General features: G+C 46.8%; 1 long non-coding RNA gene across 1 annotated transcript; it reads left to right on the top strand.

Moving 5' to 3' along the window:
* Positions 1 to 2,511: 2,511 nt before the first annotated feature.
* On the top strand, positions 2,512 to 15,865 carry LOC135917731 (uncharacterized). Its single transcript, XR_010569384.2, has 2 exons — positions 2,512 to 2,875; positions 15,460 to 15,865. It is a non-coding gene; the product is annotated as an uncharacterized lncRNA (long non-coding RNA).
* The last annotated feature ends 2,999 nt before the right edge of the window (positions 15,866 to 18,864 follow it).

Here is an 18,864-nt window from a genome sequence, read left to right as displayed (position 1 = left end):
GGTAGGCAAAGAAGGCGCAGTTGCCACAGGATGAAGTAACCGGTAAATGGGAAATATACCGGGAGAAAAAGTCTATGGTTCAAATACTGGTGCAAGCAAAATTAAAAGGTGAAAGTGAAAGTTGGTTGTCAGAAATACGTGAGAAAAAGAAGGCCGCACCTAGAATATTTTGGAATCACATAAAATTATTAGGCAGGAAATCAACAACAATACAACAACATATCCTAGACGAAGATGAAAACAGACTGGAAGGAGAAGCAGCAATAAATTACATCCAAAAAGTAACAGCCGAATCTTTCCAAGGCAAGGACGAGGTTGTATTTGAAGAAAAAAAAGAGCATGAAAGAGACCCAAGGGGGAAAGGAGCTAGTGCTTACAAATTTAAACTGGAAGAAAGCGGAAGAGAAAATTCCCAAGCGCACAGCCACAGGGCTAGACGAGGTTCCCGTTAGGCTGATAAGTGAACTGGGACCAAAAAGTAAGGAAGCTCTCGTGAAAGCAGTTGAAAAAACTTTAAAAGATAGACGAATACCAGACAGTTGGCGACAAAGTAGAATGAATTTAATTTATAAAGGTAAGGGGGAGAAAGACAGAATTCACTCGTATAGACCGTTGACCATTACATCGGTAATATACAGGCTAGCAATGCAGGCAATCAAATTAAAGCTTCAAGCATGGGCAGAAAATAATGACATTTTGGGAGAGCTTCAGAATGGCTTTAGAATAGGTAGGCGTTTGGATGATAACTTGTTTGTTCTTACTCAGTGTATTGAAATATCAAAAGCAGAAAGCAGACCGTTGTATGTGGCCTTTTTGGACATTACAGGAGCATACGACAACGTAGACTGCAGCATTTTGTGGGATATTCTGGAAGGGGATCGAAGGCTATAGGTAACGATTGTATACAGCTTTTGAGAGAGATTTACCTAGAAAATACTGTTTGCGTTGAATGGGAAGGGATGAGCAGCGCGGCGAAAGTTCATATCAACAAGGGACTGAGGCAGGGGTGCCCTTTATCCCCGCTGCTGTTTATGATGTACATGGTGAGGATGGAGAGGGCGCTAGAAGGCAGTAATATCGGGTTTAATCTCTCATACAAACAGGCAGGTACAACTCCCAGGTTTATTTTATGCGGACAACATTGTGTTGCACGCAAACAAGCAAAGTGATTTGCAACGTCTGGCTAATATCTGTGGACAGGAAGGCAACAATTTAGGTTTGAAATTTAGTAGTGTTAGAAAATCAGGTGTTATTGTATTCAATGAAAACAGTGAACAGACAGTGGAGATACAGGGCCAAGAAATACCTCGGGTAACAGAATATAAATACCTTGGTATATGGATAAACGAAGGCAACGGATATATGGAAACACAGGAAAAAACCATAACAGTCAAGGGGAAGAGAAATGCAGCCATAATGAAGCACAGAGCGCTATGGGGATACAATAGGTACGAGGTCCTCCGAGGTATGTGGAAAGGGGTAATGGTTCCAGGACTTACTTTTGCAAATGCGGTTGTTTGCTTTAAATCAGGGGTACAATCAGGACTCGACGGGAACCAAAGGTCAGTGGGTCGCCTCGCATTGGGCGCTCACGGGAAGACTACAAATGAAGCTGTGCAAGGGGATATGGGCTGGACTAGTTTTGAAGTGAGGGAAGCTCGCAGCTAGTAAAATTGAGTATGAAGAACGGCTGAGGAATATGGAGGAAAGTAAATGGGCTGGGAGAGTGTTCAGGTATCTGTACAGGCAAAACATTGATTCACAGTGGAGGAAAAGAACTAGGAAGCTTACCAGCAAGTATGCGGCCTGTGGGGTGGGCAACACAGCAACAAAGAAGGTCAAGCGGAAAGTCAGAGAGGCTGAATTAATCTCATGGGTGGCGGCAATGGAAAAGAAACCTGCCATGAGTAACTACTTAAGGGGAAAAAACGAAATTAGGAAAGAAACCATTTATGATAACTCAAAGGGAAGCTCATTACTTTTCGAAGCCAGATCGGGATGCCTTAGAACACGCACGTATAAAGCGAGATATAAGAAGGAAGAAGAAGCATGTGCTTGCTGCGGTGAAGCTAGGGAAACGACGGAGCATATTTTATTAGAATGTGAAGACATCTATCCAGCGGTCGATTTAGGCACCACTGGCCTCCTTGAAGCCCTCGGGTTCAGCGGGAGCAGTGGTAAAGCCACGTGGGTAAAGCAAACAGGTCCGCAATAGACATCAGTAAGAGGCGATTGGAGGATTGGTGGAAGAAAAGTAGGGAAACGACAAAGGACGGAGACGTACAAAAGCACAGTTCGCAATAGGGTATCAGAAAATTTGTACGTGGTAGTTCATAGTGTGTTTTTTTTTTCTCATTGGTTAACCTAGGTAGGATATTAGGCAGCATAGTAGCAAGAGCTTGGTGGCGCAAGCCACCGCCCCGTTCCAAAGGGGACGCTCATAACATCCATCCATCCATCCATCCGATTCAAAGGGTTGAGACTCAATCATCCATCCATCCTCCAGCGCAAGACGCCCATGGCGGGACCATTAACAACACGTGACATAAACAAAAGGTCGTGCAGAAGGTAGAAAAACGCCAGCGCGGCCGGCACTAATTATGTTGAACTCTTGTTGGTTTTCGTTGAAACCTGCGGTGTGCGGCTTAAAGTGAACAATATACAATGTTTCTCAACTGTTTAGCTTCTGTGCTAGTAACGATGAACGCCCTCCCGCAGTCGTGTTATGCTCGACGTGGTCAACCTCCAAAACGCTCGTTACCACGTTCGTTTAGCAGCCAAGTTCGTGGTTTTCAGCGCACGCATCTACCGTGTTCAATGAACTCTGGGTGTCTGCTACAGATTTCGCTGCGACTATGGGAAGCCAGGAGACGAGGTATGCTTCACAGTCCCGCTGTCAGATCCGCGCAATTTCTGCCTAGTTTTTGCTTTCTCATCGGTGGCTGCTTATCAAACTCCAGCGATTGCCAAGTTCCGTTCTGGTTTCTATATTCACTATAATCAAGTGTAGTCTGCAACTGTAAAAACTGTTGATGTGCGGCTAATTTCTGCGTCGTCTCTAGTTACTGCACCAGTATAGCAGCGAACCTACCGTTTCTTTTGATGGTGTCGCACTGCGTTTCGAAGTCGACACTGCTACACGGGGAGATTGTGAGAGAGATTAAATGACACTATTATGCAAATAGCTCGCTGTCCGAGCTGTCGAACACGGTGACTTTCATCGTTCGAGTCACACTGTCGTTGGTGCGTTCTTTCAGCTCCCTGGAAGATTTGCTTACACCAACTGCTTGGTCTACGACGGAGATGAGCCGCCGCTATGAACAGCAAGAGGAACGTGCCCGTTTCATGGCTTGCTTGAAATTGATAAGCGAAGCCTTGCCCGATTCACAGCAGCGTTCGAAGGCGTAAGGGCTGCGACTTCGTCAGGCTGTCAAGAACAGCTTTTTTCTGCAGCTCCTCCATCTGTTCGCGAGAAACTGATTTCGACTGCGCGGGCCGGTGCCTTGCAGTCGGCGGGCTATTATTTCTTTAATCGTTTCTTTTCCTTTTTTTTACACATTGTAACAATTTATAATTGTTAGGTATACTTGGTGGCGCCTCCAGGACACCCGGGGGCAGCAAGGGGACTAAATTTGGAGGCAGGGCTGGACCGTGGGTTCGGGTAGTTCGGGGCTCGAGAATCCTCGGTGTGCCGGGGTCGTCATCGCATACCCATGGACCGCTCTGGTTCGAGGTTTCAAGGGTGGAAGTGCTACGTCAAACTATCAAGCTGTGCCAACTTGCGCCAGAATGCTAACATCGAATGAAGTCGCTAAATTTTGTAGGATGTTCGTGTTCAGTGGCAACCACACAGCCATGTGTGGACCACCATTAAGTCCTAGAAGTCAAGCTAAGACAATGCGTTTCAGTGTCGGCATCTTTGAAATGTGGGTGTGTTTGGTGGGGCATCATAACTTGGCCTTAGGAAAATGAAAATCCTTTGTGCTATACAATGCATTACAAATAATTTATGCATTTGCATGATGTGCGAACCTGCTAAAGATGATTTCAACTGGCATTCTTTTTAGGGGGCAGTCAGGAGAAAGAAAGCCACCCTCTCAGCTGAATGAATAAGTTGTACTCACTTGTAAGCCCCATTGGTAAATCTGCGTCGATTAATGGCAAACACCGTGTGTGTAACGTTAAAATGTATTTCGCATGTGCACCACACCATGTACCCTGATGGTAGTGCGGGCATGCTAACAAACGAGCTGCTTGCTTTCGGGAAACTTCTTGACCAGGAACGTCCAATGACAACCGTAATCAGACTCAAACTTGAAATCCGGGTACCACACCATACAATATTACTTTCGCGGTCACAAACTGAGGATGTAAAGCTTCAGTTTCAATCTATCGTAGCATCCCAATGGTGGTTGCAAAGGGTCAGAGAATGTGCAGACATAAATTGTATTCGCGGCAATGATGTTCACGACACGACTTGCGCAATTCAAGTCGGAAAATCTTAAGAAACCATTGCTTGGTATTCAAAATACCAGTTGCCGTGTCACTGACTTTATGGGGCAGCCCTGATAATTGAGGTTTTGCAAAATATTGGTTGGTGATGCTGATTGAAAAGCCACTGGACACTTTTTTCCCCTGTATTCTTTTCATAAATGTCAGTTTATTTTGTTACTTCTTTCCCCCAAGTTATTTGAAGTACTGGCAAACGCGCAATGACCAACAAAGTAACTTCACATTTATTCTGTGGTACCTGGCTACGCCAATTGAAAGTCGCCAAGAATGCAATAACGGAGGGCATTATGCAATTGGCATTCAGTATATGTTGGGTGTTGTTCATGGTTGTCATAGTCACTATTTCTTGTTCATTCTGCATGAACATGCCAATAAGTAAACTATATAAACTCACCTGATTGACAAGATGTCAATGAAAATTTGTGAAGGATGTTGAAAATGAGCGATAACTGGATTTAAAGCAACCTAGGATTTGCATTATTCAATATACTTATTCAAAAAGTCAGGTAATTAATGTTAAATTAAACGTAAGTATTAGTTTGTACACAATGGAAAAGGAAACTCTGGACTAGCATTAACAATAGCCTATCAACATATTGTGGGCGCTGTTTGCATAAATTTCTTGGTTATTTTTTTTTTCTTGGCCATATTTAGTTGGCTTGTCCAGTGTATGTAACTTAATAATGGTTTCCGAGAAACATGTGCTTCCTCTGCCAGCTGCGAGACATTTTTTTCTTTTAGTGAACATTCCTCTACCTTGTGGGCTACTGCAGAACTGATTTGCTGTAGCCTAATAGTGCTCTGCCAAGTCAAAAATAGAACATGTTCTCTTGATTTGTCTGTATCTCTCTCATGTTGATCCTTAACTAGCATGCTCTGATATGCGTACCTTCTGCTCCAAAACGCACAATTCTTGCTCCGAACCTTCTCCAATGTGCCAAATTGGCTGCTCCTAGAGTTGCACGAAAACTGCTGCCCCTTGGGAGTCCTGGAGATTTTGCACCATCTGCTTTACTATAATCTCAGGTGCTCTTTTGAGGCCTCTGTTTGCCAGTTACACATGCCCTCCTGGAGCAGTGTTTGCAAAAAAATCGTTCTAGTGACAGGGGTGGCAAAGGGGGACTGTGGCGCTATCTTGCGAATGCGCAATGTCTCCTGCAATATGCAATGACAACCTAGCGCCTTTGGTCGGTAGAGCTAAACTTGGCGTCACCAATAATTGACCAAGTCAACGGAGTTCTGGGAAATTTTTGAAGACCTTTGAGCCGTGGATGGTGTTACCCTTGTCAAAAGCATGCTTACACACTAGAGCACTGTAAGCAATTCATTTGAAAAAGAACAGCAAGGTGGCATTTATCTTGTAAAAATAACCTATTCTCTTGAGGCAACAACGAACACTAGCCCTGCGCAATCGCAACAGTGCAGCCAGCATGGTCATGGTGATCTGTATTGCCATTCCTCTTGCATCGTGTGATCGACAAAAAAGTGTGAACTAGTTTTTACCTGAAGGAATATAAAACAAACAAAAGCAGGAATGAATGGGTCTTCTAGTCTAGGATTCCAGTCATTTCTTTGTCTCAACAGCCTCCCAGTGTGGGATGTGCCCTCTGGGCTTAAGTCCAGTGACTGGTTGTACATTGCAAGTGTTTGGGGCTTTGGAGCATGCAATGTTCGTAGGCACCGAAGGCAAAAATTCGAAGATGCAGGATGTGGCGGGTGGTTTCTTTTGCTGCTGCACTGGAATGAATTGGGTTGAAGTCCGTAATGAATCGCAAGCGCAGTGACTGTACAAAAAAAGGGCTGTGCTTCAGGCCTCACTCGGCAGGCCACTTTCCCTGGAGTTATGGTAGATGAGCACCTTCTCTTTGGCACTCTTCTTTGACATAGTAAATGCCCATTGCAGTCTTTTGTTGTGCCATTTGCTTCTAGCTCAACTTCTGCTATTTGCGTCCTCAAGTTTCCGGTGATAGGCCGTTTGAAGAGGCTCTGTGAGCCAAACAGAAGTGGCTGTAATGTTTGGTCAGCCTTTTCGTCCACTTCACCCACTTGGTGTTAAGGCACTGCAAGCACTTATATTTGAAGGCTTCACAAGCCCATCTGCAGCCCTGCATAGCAGCAATGTAGAGCTTATAAGGTAACTTTGCCATGACCTTATGGGAGTCAAAGGAAGACCGAGGTCTCCTTGTGCGGCGTCATTTGGCGTGAATGTTCGCGCACCCAATGCTGCTTGGCACACTTCACGCTGTTGTGTCTCAAGTGTCTGCCTTGTCATAGAAGATAAGCAGGAGTCTGAGTTTCTGAATATTAGGTAAATCATCACTGCTGTCTTTCAGCAGGCACGTATGGTCTCAAACATGCTCAATGACCACAAAGCCCAAATTCCAAGGAAATCCCGAAGTGTGACAGCCTTTACTCAGACCTCTTCTTCAAACCTGTGAAGGGAATTGAGGGTGGTTGCAATCTAACAATCTGAGATATGCTAGTTAATGTCTCCTTGTACACTGCAAAGTGCACTACTCTTGATGGTTTCTTAAAGGGCCCCTGAAACGGTTCGGACAAATTTTGTAGATGCGTAGGGTACAGCTAAAGTTAATCATTTGCACCACAATTTGTGTGAAACGTCTCGAATTAACAGAGTTACGGACGATTACAAGTTACCCTCCTTCATAGGCATGCATTTTCTCCTCAACTCTTTTGCCGAGTGATTGGGGCAAAGCTCCGCCTTAACTCGCTCCGCGTCATGATGGCTCGTCCTGTCGTCGACTTCTGGTTCTGTAGCCGCGAGCGCGCGAAGCCTCTTCAAACTCTCCGCCAGCTGCTTGGCAGACGATCCCAAACAAGAGCTATCGAAGCAGCGCGCGTTGCGAGCATTCGGACGCTGTGCCGAACATGTCTGGTATTCTGGTAACCACAGGTGAGCTGGGCGTATCGATGGATGGCTGGAGGCATAAACTCAAGCTGATGAAGTAATTTTAGCGTAGATGTACGCGAGCGGCCTGATTGGTCTGCACAGTCCAGCCACCTGTTGGCGCAGAGCTTAACCAGTCAAACAAAGCACTAATATTGCTCTAACAAAGTGTAAAACATTTTAACCATTTACAAAAACAATGTTAATGATTACACTCCTGCAAAAAATTTTTGCCAGCCAGCAAAGAATACATTTCGTTACTGCTACTGTGTGTGGCTGAGCTCTCTGCCACCAAGTGGCTGCACCGTGCAGACTATTCACATTTGCGCTTCTGCTCATCCCGTGAAACGACATGGTCAAACGGCCAGGCCCTGTCCCCTTGCGCTTGCATTTACCCTAATACCGGACTCACGAGACGCTATTGTGTTAAGTATTCTTCCAGTGTAAAGTGACGGCCGTGAACGCACAAATTCTCACGCCAATTTGATAGCGGCAGTCCGATGCGCTGCAGCCAGTCCGTTCGTCTGCTGCCTTGCAGAGGGACACAATGTCACAGCTTGACATATTGCCAGTCGCTACGTTTGCATTCTACAACGCAACAAAGTTGTATCGTAGTGCTTTCGGAAAGACTGAGACCAACTCTGACCGCGGAGCTCTCGCCAAATGGAGCACATTGTAACACAAGCAGACGATGCTTGCTGTGTACCGGAAGTGCTTAAGTGTACTGAGAAATTGTTCTTGTGTGCTCTTTCTGTTACTTTGTTTTTATAGAAACAAATTAACTAACATTTCAGCTATTACGAACAACATTTGTTCAACATAAAGTTGGAAAAATTATTGATGGTGATGCCCTGGGCAGCCAATCAGATAGCTCGCCCTACTAACGTCATTGGGGTAAATGACTTCAAATTAGGGGTGGCTTAAAATTCAGTCCAGTGATGTGCTGCAATCGTCAGCGATGTACATTTTTAAAACCTTATAATAAATTACACGCTTTTATGCAGCGCACTTAGATGCATCAATTAATGATCAGAAGGACCTACTCTAATGACTCAGTACGTTTGTACAAAATCGTGAAAATCGTTTCACGGTCCCTTCAACACGGAAGTGCAGACTGAAAGATATACCTCATCTAAGAAGATACTGAGTATTGTTAAGAGGTTGGTGGGGCTATGTGCCAGTGGCACAATCTCATCTGTGTATAACAGAGCAGGCAGAACATGTTTTTGGTGAGCCCTTTATTCCCATTTGCAAGAAGTGGAAACTTCATTCACACTCCCAGCTGCCTTTCCATGCCAGAGATGAATAACATGAAAAGCAGTGGGGGCATTGGGTAGCCCCATCTGTCCACAATGCCTTTGGACCTCTTATTAGATGAGTGCTGCCACTTTCCCAGTTAAGTACACACAGCCTGGTAATCTGTACATACGGCCTGCAAGATGGGAGGCAAGCTCTCTAGCAACCGCAATCTCTTGTGCTCAATGCAGTTCTGAGTAACACCTAAGAAAGCCATTACTATTTCTTGACCCTCAAGTCTAGTTGTTTCTGTTGCCTGAGGTGTGACGTATAGGTGGTCTGCTAGACATCTTCCCAGACTCAATCCATTCTGCATTTCTCTTAGGGCACCAATCTCCTCTGCCATTGCTGGATCTGACCCCCGAGTGTAATGATCAAACAGCCTGCTTAAAGCCGATGTCACTGTGATTACACTGTAGCTTCAGGTAGTCGTATGCTGGCACCCTTACGAGCCTGATCATGGAGACACCTGAGGTTTGCAATATGGTCCCACTTTGCAGCACTGCAGTAAGTGCATGCTGCATTAGCTGCCTGGTTTTCTTGCCATTATGTCATAGCTATGCCAGTGATCAACAATTTCAGTTGAGTCAGGCTCCTCGTTTGTGACCAGCTTGTGTTGTTTGTGTGCCTGTTTTCGTGCCTTTAAATCTGCTGCTACTTCCTTGTTTCACCAATTTTCAGTAGTATATACGCAGTGTAGTTACACCCCTAGTGTAGGGTAGCAAACAGGACACGCCTCTGGTTAGCTTTCCTACCTTTCCTCTCAATTTCTTTCACTATCCATGTTTCACCAACCCTTGTGCCTTCCATGTCCTCTGCCCTTCGTAGTCTGTGGGTGAGCCTGATGTGGGTGAGCCGGTTTTGTCTCTAACCTCCCTGGGGATCTTGCAAGTACATTTAAGGGTAGTGTTCACCGTGACCATGGCTATCCTTTCTGGCCTGTTTCAAGAGCAACCTGGCCATCCGATCTGTGGCCATGTCCAGCTCCTCTACGAGAGCATCGAAATCCCCCACTAGGATCATAGTAAAGACTAAATTCACTATGTTCCCTTCTACGCATGCCGAAATTTTAGTATTATGCTCATATGTACTTCTAGGCCTCCGCTAAGGTAAACGACTTCCAAAGCCACTCTTTGTTATCTCAGCTGCGCTGCCATTCACATATGTTCTGCACAAGACTGCACTGCTATTGTCCACTGTGATTTGGTACTGATGAGAGAACATATCCCTCCACCTTTACCCTCTCTTTCACCATGCTTGAGGCCTTCCCATACATAATTTGTGTGTGGTGGTGGAGTATTGCCATTTCTATAATGCATATCTGCAAAGCACACTGCAGTGACTTCGTGCCTGTCTATGATCTGATACTTCACAATTTTTGTTCTCATGTTCAGGCAGTGTAGTTCTTTTGATTCTTTTCATGGTTCGTGTCCTTTTCTTCCCTGTGCTGCAGTCTGTTCATATTTTCTGACAAGTCCCTGGTTTGATCTCCATTTTCCATTTTCTTTGCACCTTCCCATACTTTGCCTTGGACCTCATGCTGGCCACAAGGTAGAGTGGCCAGCATGAGTATTTGCCAAGGTTGAAGACTGGGTGTGTTGTTATAGCATATTAGAGGTTGGATTGCGCAACATTTTAGGCTAAACTCAATAAGTGATTTTTTGTGCGACTGCGACGAGCGACAGCTTGGAGGGATGGATCGGGCCGTCGCTTGAGCAGATCGCTCGGTCTTGTCGCACGATCGCTCAGTTCTACAAATCTAGAATTCGCCGCTCGTCACCCAGAAGTGCTATGAGCTACTAGCCAATAGTGCGAAGCCGGAACTGGATGTACATTGCTCAAGTACTACTGATTGTGGCACGGAACGAGCAAACGATTTAATTTTTATAGTGCAAGGATAAGAACCTACTGGAAGATTGTCAGAAATATTTTATGCTGCTTTTTACAGTAAAACACATCAACTTAAGTTAATAACGCACGTGTAATGCTAGTTTCTGTGCCTATATTGCTGCCCTCATGCCGGCAACACTCGGGAGACGTCGCTCGAAGTCATCGCTCGCATGGGGTGCGATTTGTAGGCGATGAGTGAACGCGACAGCCATTTCCATCGTGCCGCTTGTCGTTGTTGCGTGCAAGATTGGTTGCATGGGCTTTATACTTTTGGCGAAACACACAGAAGAGAAACACACACCACAGGGCGAACTAGAGTGGCATGAGTAACCGCAGTAGCTCCCTGTGCATCCCACACTTCCAATTTTGAGTAATTGGTTGCACAAAGATTTCTTATTAGATCATTCATAGTTCAGAACTGGACTCGATGGTTCTGCTTGGCGGTCTGTCAAGTGGTTCACTTCAACTGGTGGCAGTTCTCATCCCCATTGACGTAGGCACTGCATATGCACTCTGACTCTTGATTGGCATATCTCTGTTGTCAAGCCAGTGCTTGTTCTGATTTCCTGTGCTATTTCGTTGGAGGGTACGGGCGAATTCGATTTCCCTCTGAACTTGGTCTCCAGTTCGCAACTACCCTGGGTGCTATGTGCCAGTGTATCCCAAGTCTCACTCCTCGCTGAAGGCATGGCCTCCTCCTTGATGCTGGTGTTGACTCCCCTTTCTTGAATGGTGAACTCTGAGTTTGATACTCACTCCTCAGAGTTCAGTGACTGCATTGCTGGCGTAGCATAATGGTGTGTATCAGTGGATTTGTGATTGACTCTCCCCTCCCGTGTATCCTTGATGTGTTTCGATCCCCCATTGCGGCGGTGTAGTGGCTATGGCGTTGTGCAACTAAGCCCGAGGGCGCGGGATCGAGTCCCAGCCATGGTGGCCACATTTCAGTGGGGGTGGAAGGCAAAACTGTGCATGTACCGTGCATTGGGTTCTCATTAAAGAGGTGGTCAAAACTAATCCGGAGTCCCTCACTACGGCGGGCATCACGATCAAATTGTGGTTTTAGTACATAAAACCCCTGAATTTTTTCGGTATTTAAATCATTGTTAAATGGTGCCCCAGCTAACTTTAGCCGGAGTTTAAGTGTACGTGAATGCCACGTAGCTGAACAGAAGCAAGGTAATGTTGTTTGCCGTCACTTGGAGGTATTCATATTTTAAAAAAATCTACCTAATTACAATACTAATTAATTAATCAGCTTCTCAAATATAATTACATGAAAAGTTTCAATGAGAAAATTGTAGAGCAACATGAAAAGCTCCAGATACAGCTTTCTTTCACTCAATACGTGTTACATAAGTGTTTTTCCGAGCATGAAAGTAGCAGGCAGTCGCATGGCAAGCTATCTAGCTAACGGTTGTTAGCTAGATAGTTTTTTACAAAAATTACTAGGGATGCTGCTATCATTCAGCTATCATGGAAGAAATTATGGTTAGTGCACAGATTTGCCAAATCTTTGTGCTTATGGCTTTCAAAGTCCTTGTGGTGCTATTTATTGCACTTTTTCTTTTTAAATTTCTTAGCATACTTCCTTTAAAAAAACAAAAGCAATCAGTTTTCACTACCATGTGCTATCATTGCGGATTGTTGCATTCGAAAATGATCAATTTGCAGTATCGCAAAGCTGTTTGAAGCCAGTACAAAGTTTAAACAAATCCATGTGCAGTGGACTTTCATTAATTCCACTGCAGTTAATTCGGTTTTTTGGTTCATTGGATCATGTCTAAAGGTCCTGGCCAGCATTCATGCATTTCTGTGGGCCCAAGCATTTGTTATATCAGTCTTGAATATATTTGCCTGCATCAGGTAATTCGAACTGAACCAGTGAGCATGCATGTGCCTGACCCCTATGGTATCCCCAATAGCGACTCCTTTGGTGGCTGTGTTTGTCTTGGCATTGCTTGGAGGACATTGAATGTCATCTCCTGTTGAAAACGTCTATTTTCAGCCTGCTCTAGAAAGATTTTCAAGCAATAACCGTTATTCACAATGTCTGATTACTAGATTTCCCCGATTCTAACGTACACCTTTTTTTTTTTCATGAATATTGGGCTGAAAATTGTGTTTGTGGTGCAACCGAATAAGAAACCCAAATCGCTTTTGCAGTACTTTATGCTTAACTGCATAACATGAATGTATTGCGGTGAATCCTGTCTAGAAAACCGGCTGTTATTGTGCACCACATATTAGACCCTTGACCATTTTTCTTGCTTAAAGTCTGGTGCACATTGAATTTATACATTATTTAACAGCCTCAATGTCATTTCTACATTAGCTCTCTATATTATGCTCATAGAAAGCGTGTACATTTTTGATTTGAGGGCATGTTATGACATAGGCAAATACTGCAAAATGAATTGGCAGCATGTTTTAGTATTTTAATTGCAACCGCAATTATACGGACACGCCAGGTACTTTTTCGTCACTGACGTCGTATGCGATAACATCGTGGTGGCGTGCTGTATGCCGTGTGTGCGACTGATAATGTGCGAGGGTGAGCTGAGGATGGTGGCTCAACCTTGCGTAAGCAAGGGAGGAAGACATGGGGGAAGCCTTCCATAGGTCTTCCATTGTGCGCAAGGCACTACTCATTCTACTCCAGCATTCTCTTCCAGGGGTGGCTGCGTATAGCATGGTTGAGTGTGGCTACATGAGTTCTATCTTGAAAGCGATCTGCAATGGGCACAGAGTCCATGTGCGCCGAAGGCTGATAGCTTTGGTGCACTGTGTTCTCGCCGCTTAGTTCGCGTTGAAGCAAGAGGCGGCACATGAGTCAGTTTGCTCACTGCTGCTTCTGCTGCACTTCCTCACACCGGTGTTTTGCGGTCATCGAGTGAGATGTGTTCATGTTTTCATGTTTGCCTGTGTGTGCACGACGCTGTTCTTGTTAATTTAGTTGGTAAGTGAATGTTTTCAAGTTTATACGGCTGTTAAAACTACTATCCTTACTTCGTATAGCTCTTTAATAATTTACTATCACAATCGCTGCTTCGCCTTTCGGCCAAAACTGCGACTTTTTTCTGCATCTTGTTTAATTTAGCTCGATGGATAACTTGATTGATTTTGTTGGTCCAGTCAGGGTTAAATTAACGGAAGTCAACCTATCATTCCTGCACTGGTTGAGCCGCCTTGCTTGCTTCTCCCAAAAATGCTATCACTAGTGTGCCTCCAGAAATGCTTGTAAGGAACTCTGTGGTTAGCTACAGGTGGACATCAACCTCATAAAGACATGCTGGCAATTGCTTTGCATGGGTGTTGCCCTGGGCTGTATTTAGGGGATAAATTTGCCACAGAAGTTAGAAGGGTTGTAAGTTAGTGAAGCAATGAACGGGACTAGAACGGGCCAAGTTAATTGCGTCTAGCTCACGAAGTTTTACAATCAACTAGTGCTAAACATCACTGTCACTACTTGCACAGCAGATCACTGTCACTAGCAAGTCTGGGGAGGAGATGAAACGCCACCCACTTGAGCATCCAGTGCCCTTGCTGGAACACCGAGTCAGCCCATATCAGCACCATAGATGTTTAAAACTGCCAAGAAGAGCTGTTTCCTCAGTAGTAAACTTTGGGCAGTCTAGCTACTAATGTTAAATGTCAGCATGTTTGTAACAGAACCGTGTACATCAAAAGAGTATGATTCTCATACTTACTGTAGGCACCAGCTGTATGGGAGATGGTGCTATACATTTTGTTCTCTAATAAGGAAGAACTTGCGGAGTGTGGTTTAGCAGCATGTGTTGTGGACCAAAGGAATTGGTGCTTCATGAAACACTGTTGCAGCGCATATGTGAATATAAGCTGTTTGGTTACATTGCCTTTGATAGTTGCTGTCTTGGCAAATGGGAATGGTTTTAAAGCAATAACTTTCTTAGGCTCTTCCTTGCACTTTGTGGTTTGTATGTTTCTGGCCGTTTATTGGAAGAGAGACAGGGATGGAAGCGCTGTGCCAATGATGCCCTCGTGTGCCAAACCACTTACCTGCACCCGCATGTGCCAAAATGTGACTTTTGGGAGGAACTCTTTATCTTAAGCTGGTAGAGACCTCGTAGCTATGGCATGACTTGTCTGTGATGTTGAGTCAGCTGTCTGCCAGGTATTGTTGTTGCACTGAAAAAAACTTTGTGCTTTTGCTTTATTTGCAGCTTTGCGTGCACCTCCTATCACTCAGCCTTTGATCAAAGTGTGATGGAAAATAATCAATCTGATATTGCTGCAATAGTGTCCTTTATTATGCGACAGTAAAAAAGAAAACAGGCAATTTCGCCCAAAAGGTGAAGCGTTTGAAGTGATAGCAATGTTTAACATTGCCCATTGCTCCTGAGATGGTGTTCTAAGAATTTGGGGGGGGGGGGGGATGTGTAGGCACCTGCTGCTCAGCAGAAACTGCGCCCTGGCAGCGATTAGGCATGTCACAACACTGGCGTGATGAGCACTGGCGTCACGGATGTTGGACTTCAATAGCGTGCAAGATGAGACAACAGGAAAAAGCACCAGTGTTTGTAGCTTCAAGTGCACTGTCCATTTCACTAAGGCCACTGCAGACACCACAGTGTGGTATGCACACAGATGCACCGCAGGTGCACTAGTGCTTTGTGTACAACACTCACTACTCAGGCAGCGGAGGGCAGTGTATCATTGTACTTTTGGTTGCATGTTAGTGCTTGTGTTGTTTCGCCTTGCTCTCTGTGCTGTATATTGCAATGTTTAATTTTTTACAATGCTACACGAGGTGGCCTGCACTTCTACACTTCCAAAGGTTGTAAACTCATTTTATGTTGTTTGCTTGCTTCTAGTCTGTGGTACTTGGGACGTATGCAGCACGTGAGCCACGCCCATCGGTGTGATCAAGTCAATGTAAGTTCCGTGGGGTCGCCCTATTGAGGTGAGTGCATTCACAAACAAAAGTTGGAAGCAGAGACTTTTAAGCTTGTCGAGCAGTATTTTAAGCTTATCAAGCACTGTTGCGAGTATAGCATTTACAACAAGTTCATTAAGAAACTTCAGCCTGCCCATCGTCATGCTCATGAGATTTTTCCTCACAAGGTTTTCCTTGCACAATTCACGCAGCTTCTTTAGTGCTGTGTGATCACAGTAACCTTTAATAGATATTTATTTTACTACTGCTTTTAGGCCCGTATACAGCCACATTACATTGTTATAGCCAACCAGGATGCTATTTGTCATTAACTGCATCATTGACTGTGTGAGCGGCGCGCACTCTCATAACTTAGCCGTCACGCATTTTACGCCGACCTGTCAGGCAGCGAGCTCCACCGCCGCAATCCCGTAGATCACGAGACGCCCCGCATGGTACTTTGCTCCCCGCAAGAGACCCTTGAGTAAACACGAGGAAAGACTCATCGCACCGATGCCCTGCTATAGTTCCCGGGATTGTAAGAAGAGACCCACGAGTAGACACGGGGGTTCGAGCGAGGCGAGAGAGAAGAGCCGGGGGTCATCCGAGCACGAGGGACGGCACGGGGAGACGCACGAGAGACGCGGCCGAGGAAGGCAGCAACACGCTTCACGCCGACGCTCTGCAGATAATAAACAGTTTGCATTTGAGAAAGAATCCAGCCTTTTTCATTTGCTGTCATGGCGCAGCCGACAGGATCTGCAGACGCGTTTTTCCCGAACGAAGAACGAGCGGCCACCACGGAGCCCAGCAGAACGCCATCGGTGAGCTCGGAGTCGACATTCATCTATTCACCGATGAAATCAACTGTCCGCGAAGTTCTGAGCGCCCTGAAAAAGTAACAGCTGACTGACGAGCTGAGAATGCGTGGACTTCCGTGCAGCGGCCGCAAGGACGATCTCGTGACCCGTCTCCAAGACGACAACACTCGCCTCCAGACCGAAGCTGACGGCGACGACCACGAAAAGGCGGACTCCAAGGCGCCGGCTATGATCGAGAGTCTGCGTGCAGAGGTGGACCAACTGCGACGGCTTCTAACCCAGCAACGCGGGTCACACGCAACGAGTGACACAACGGCGGCACCGAAGCCAACGCAGGCGCAAGCTGGGGACGAAACGGGCTCCCAACGTTACGACGGGATCCAAGCCCCCGCTATGGCCGCGAACCAACGGCCTGCTGAAGTCAACCGTGGCGCACCTCCACAGCCCTCGCCGGAGAACACCACCACCACAGCTCCAGAAGGTACGCCAAGCATGACTGAAATCGTGGCCATGTTCGCACGCGCGCAGCTGCAGATGACGGAAGCGTTGTCAAGAATGTCCGCGCCAGCTCCGCCCGTGCTGATCCAGTCTACGAACGATACCGCATCCGCCATCCCCGAGTACGACGGTGATGTACAACGAAATGTCCAAACGTGGATTGCGCAGGTGGAACGCATTGCTGCACTGGCCCACTGGTCCCCATCGTTAACGCTCGCAACGGCGGCAACCCGGCTGCAAGGTGCCGCAAGGGACTGGCACAGTTCTTACGGTATGGCATGTGAAACGTGGGACCTTTGGAAGAAAGCACTTGCCTCTCGTTTCGACCGGAAGCTAACAATGCAGGAGTTCTTGGACCTGCAAGCTTCACGAAAACTGCGCAATTCGGAGACCCTAGTGGAGTACATGTACTCTAAAAATGCTCTACTGGACAAGTCTCCGTACCCGCTTGCGAATGAAGAGAGAATTTCGCTGATACTCAGCGGGATCGAAGACGACACCTGGGCGAATCCTCTCGCTGCACAGCCCTGCAGCAGCGTCATTGATTTGATAGACCGCGCAGCGCTGCTCGACACCAGGCGGCGTAAAGCAATAACGACGCAAACAGCGCAGTTCCGACAATCTCAAGCTGGGCAACAGAGCCAACGAAACCAAACAAGGAACAGCTACGAGAACAGAGCGGCAGCTGACGACGGACGTCCCGGGCCGAGCGATCAGTCAATGCGGCGCGAACACCGAGAACCAGTTCGAGCGGCGCGAGCACGAGCCTGCTTTAACTGCGGCAATATGGGACATTTGTCGAGGGAGTGCACCAGACCCAAGACAGAGGCCACAATCCACGCGGAACGACGCCGAGAAGCCAGATATGACGCAGGCAATGCCGGCACAACCTCCAGGCAAGCGAACTGCTTCCTGCAATCGACGGGCGGCACCCTACCCATCGTGAAGGGCTTCGTTGAGAACCGGCCGGTCAGAGTCTGCATAGACAGCGGCTCCAACGTCTCCGTCCTCGGCGAGAGCTCCGTGGGCCCTGAGGTTCATCCCCGACCCTGGACGTCTCCCGAAACAATAGAAGTGCTCGACCGGTGCATCAGACCGGCGAGAGTGGCGACTCTGAACGTGACCATCGGAACATCGACCGTGCGACTTGAGGAGGTAGTGATCGCGCCGTTGCCAGGCGCCATGGATCTGATTCTTGGTTCGGACTGGCGCCGCGCTGCGAATGTTGACGTCACGTTCCACGCCACTAACGACGTCACCCTCGTCCCCGTTCAGCCATCGGTGAGTGAGCCGTCGGGTCACGCACCAAGCGCACACAGTGCGCATCGTGTTGGAGAGACTCTAATAACAGCCTTTAGCAATCGCAGGGTCCGAGACGAACTACCGGCGAGCGATATCGGCTTCGTACAGCTAAAAACGAAGGACCCCGGTCCTGACGAAGATTACACCAATCAGATCGAAGAGGCAGTATCCAAAATGTCCCGCGACGCGAACGCCGATGAACGAGATGAGCTGCGCTCAATTCTTCATCGTCACCATAAGGCGTTCACCACGAGGAAGGACGCGCTGGGGCTATGCGCTCACGCTGAGCACAGCATCGATCTCAGAGACGATATTCCCGTCGCGTCAAGGCCATACAGATCCTGCCCTGCGGACCGCCAGTTTGTGAGAGAACAGGTCAATGACTACCTAGCTAAAGGGATCATCCGACCGAGCCAGAGCCAGTACAGCGCGCCCACCATTGTAGTGGATCAACCACATCACCCCACCACGCCCAGACGAATGGTCCACGACTACAGAAAATTGAACGAGAAAACCATCAATCCACCCTACCCGATGCCAATCATGGAAGATGTAATTGACGACATCATGAGGGACGGTGCGAAGTGCTTCACTGTCTTGGATGTGAAGTCGGCCTTTCTCACAGTGCGAGTGAAACCTGACGACATTCACAAGACCGCGTTCGTAACGCCAGACGGAAAATACGAGTACCTACGAATGGCCTTTGGATTTTGCAAAGCTCC

The sequence above is a fragment of the Dermacentor albipictus genome, chromosome 7, assembly GCF_038994185.2.
Source record: "Dermacentor albipictus isolate Rhodes 1998 colony chromosome 7, USDA_Dalb.pri_finalv2, whole genome shotgun sequence".
Lineage (NCBI taxonomy): Eukaryota > Metazoa > Arthropoda > Arachnida > Ixodida > Ixodidae > Dermacentor > Dermacentor albipictus.
Note: the sequence above shows the minus strand (reverse complement) of the source record. Positions and strands in the feature narration are given on the sequence as shown.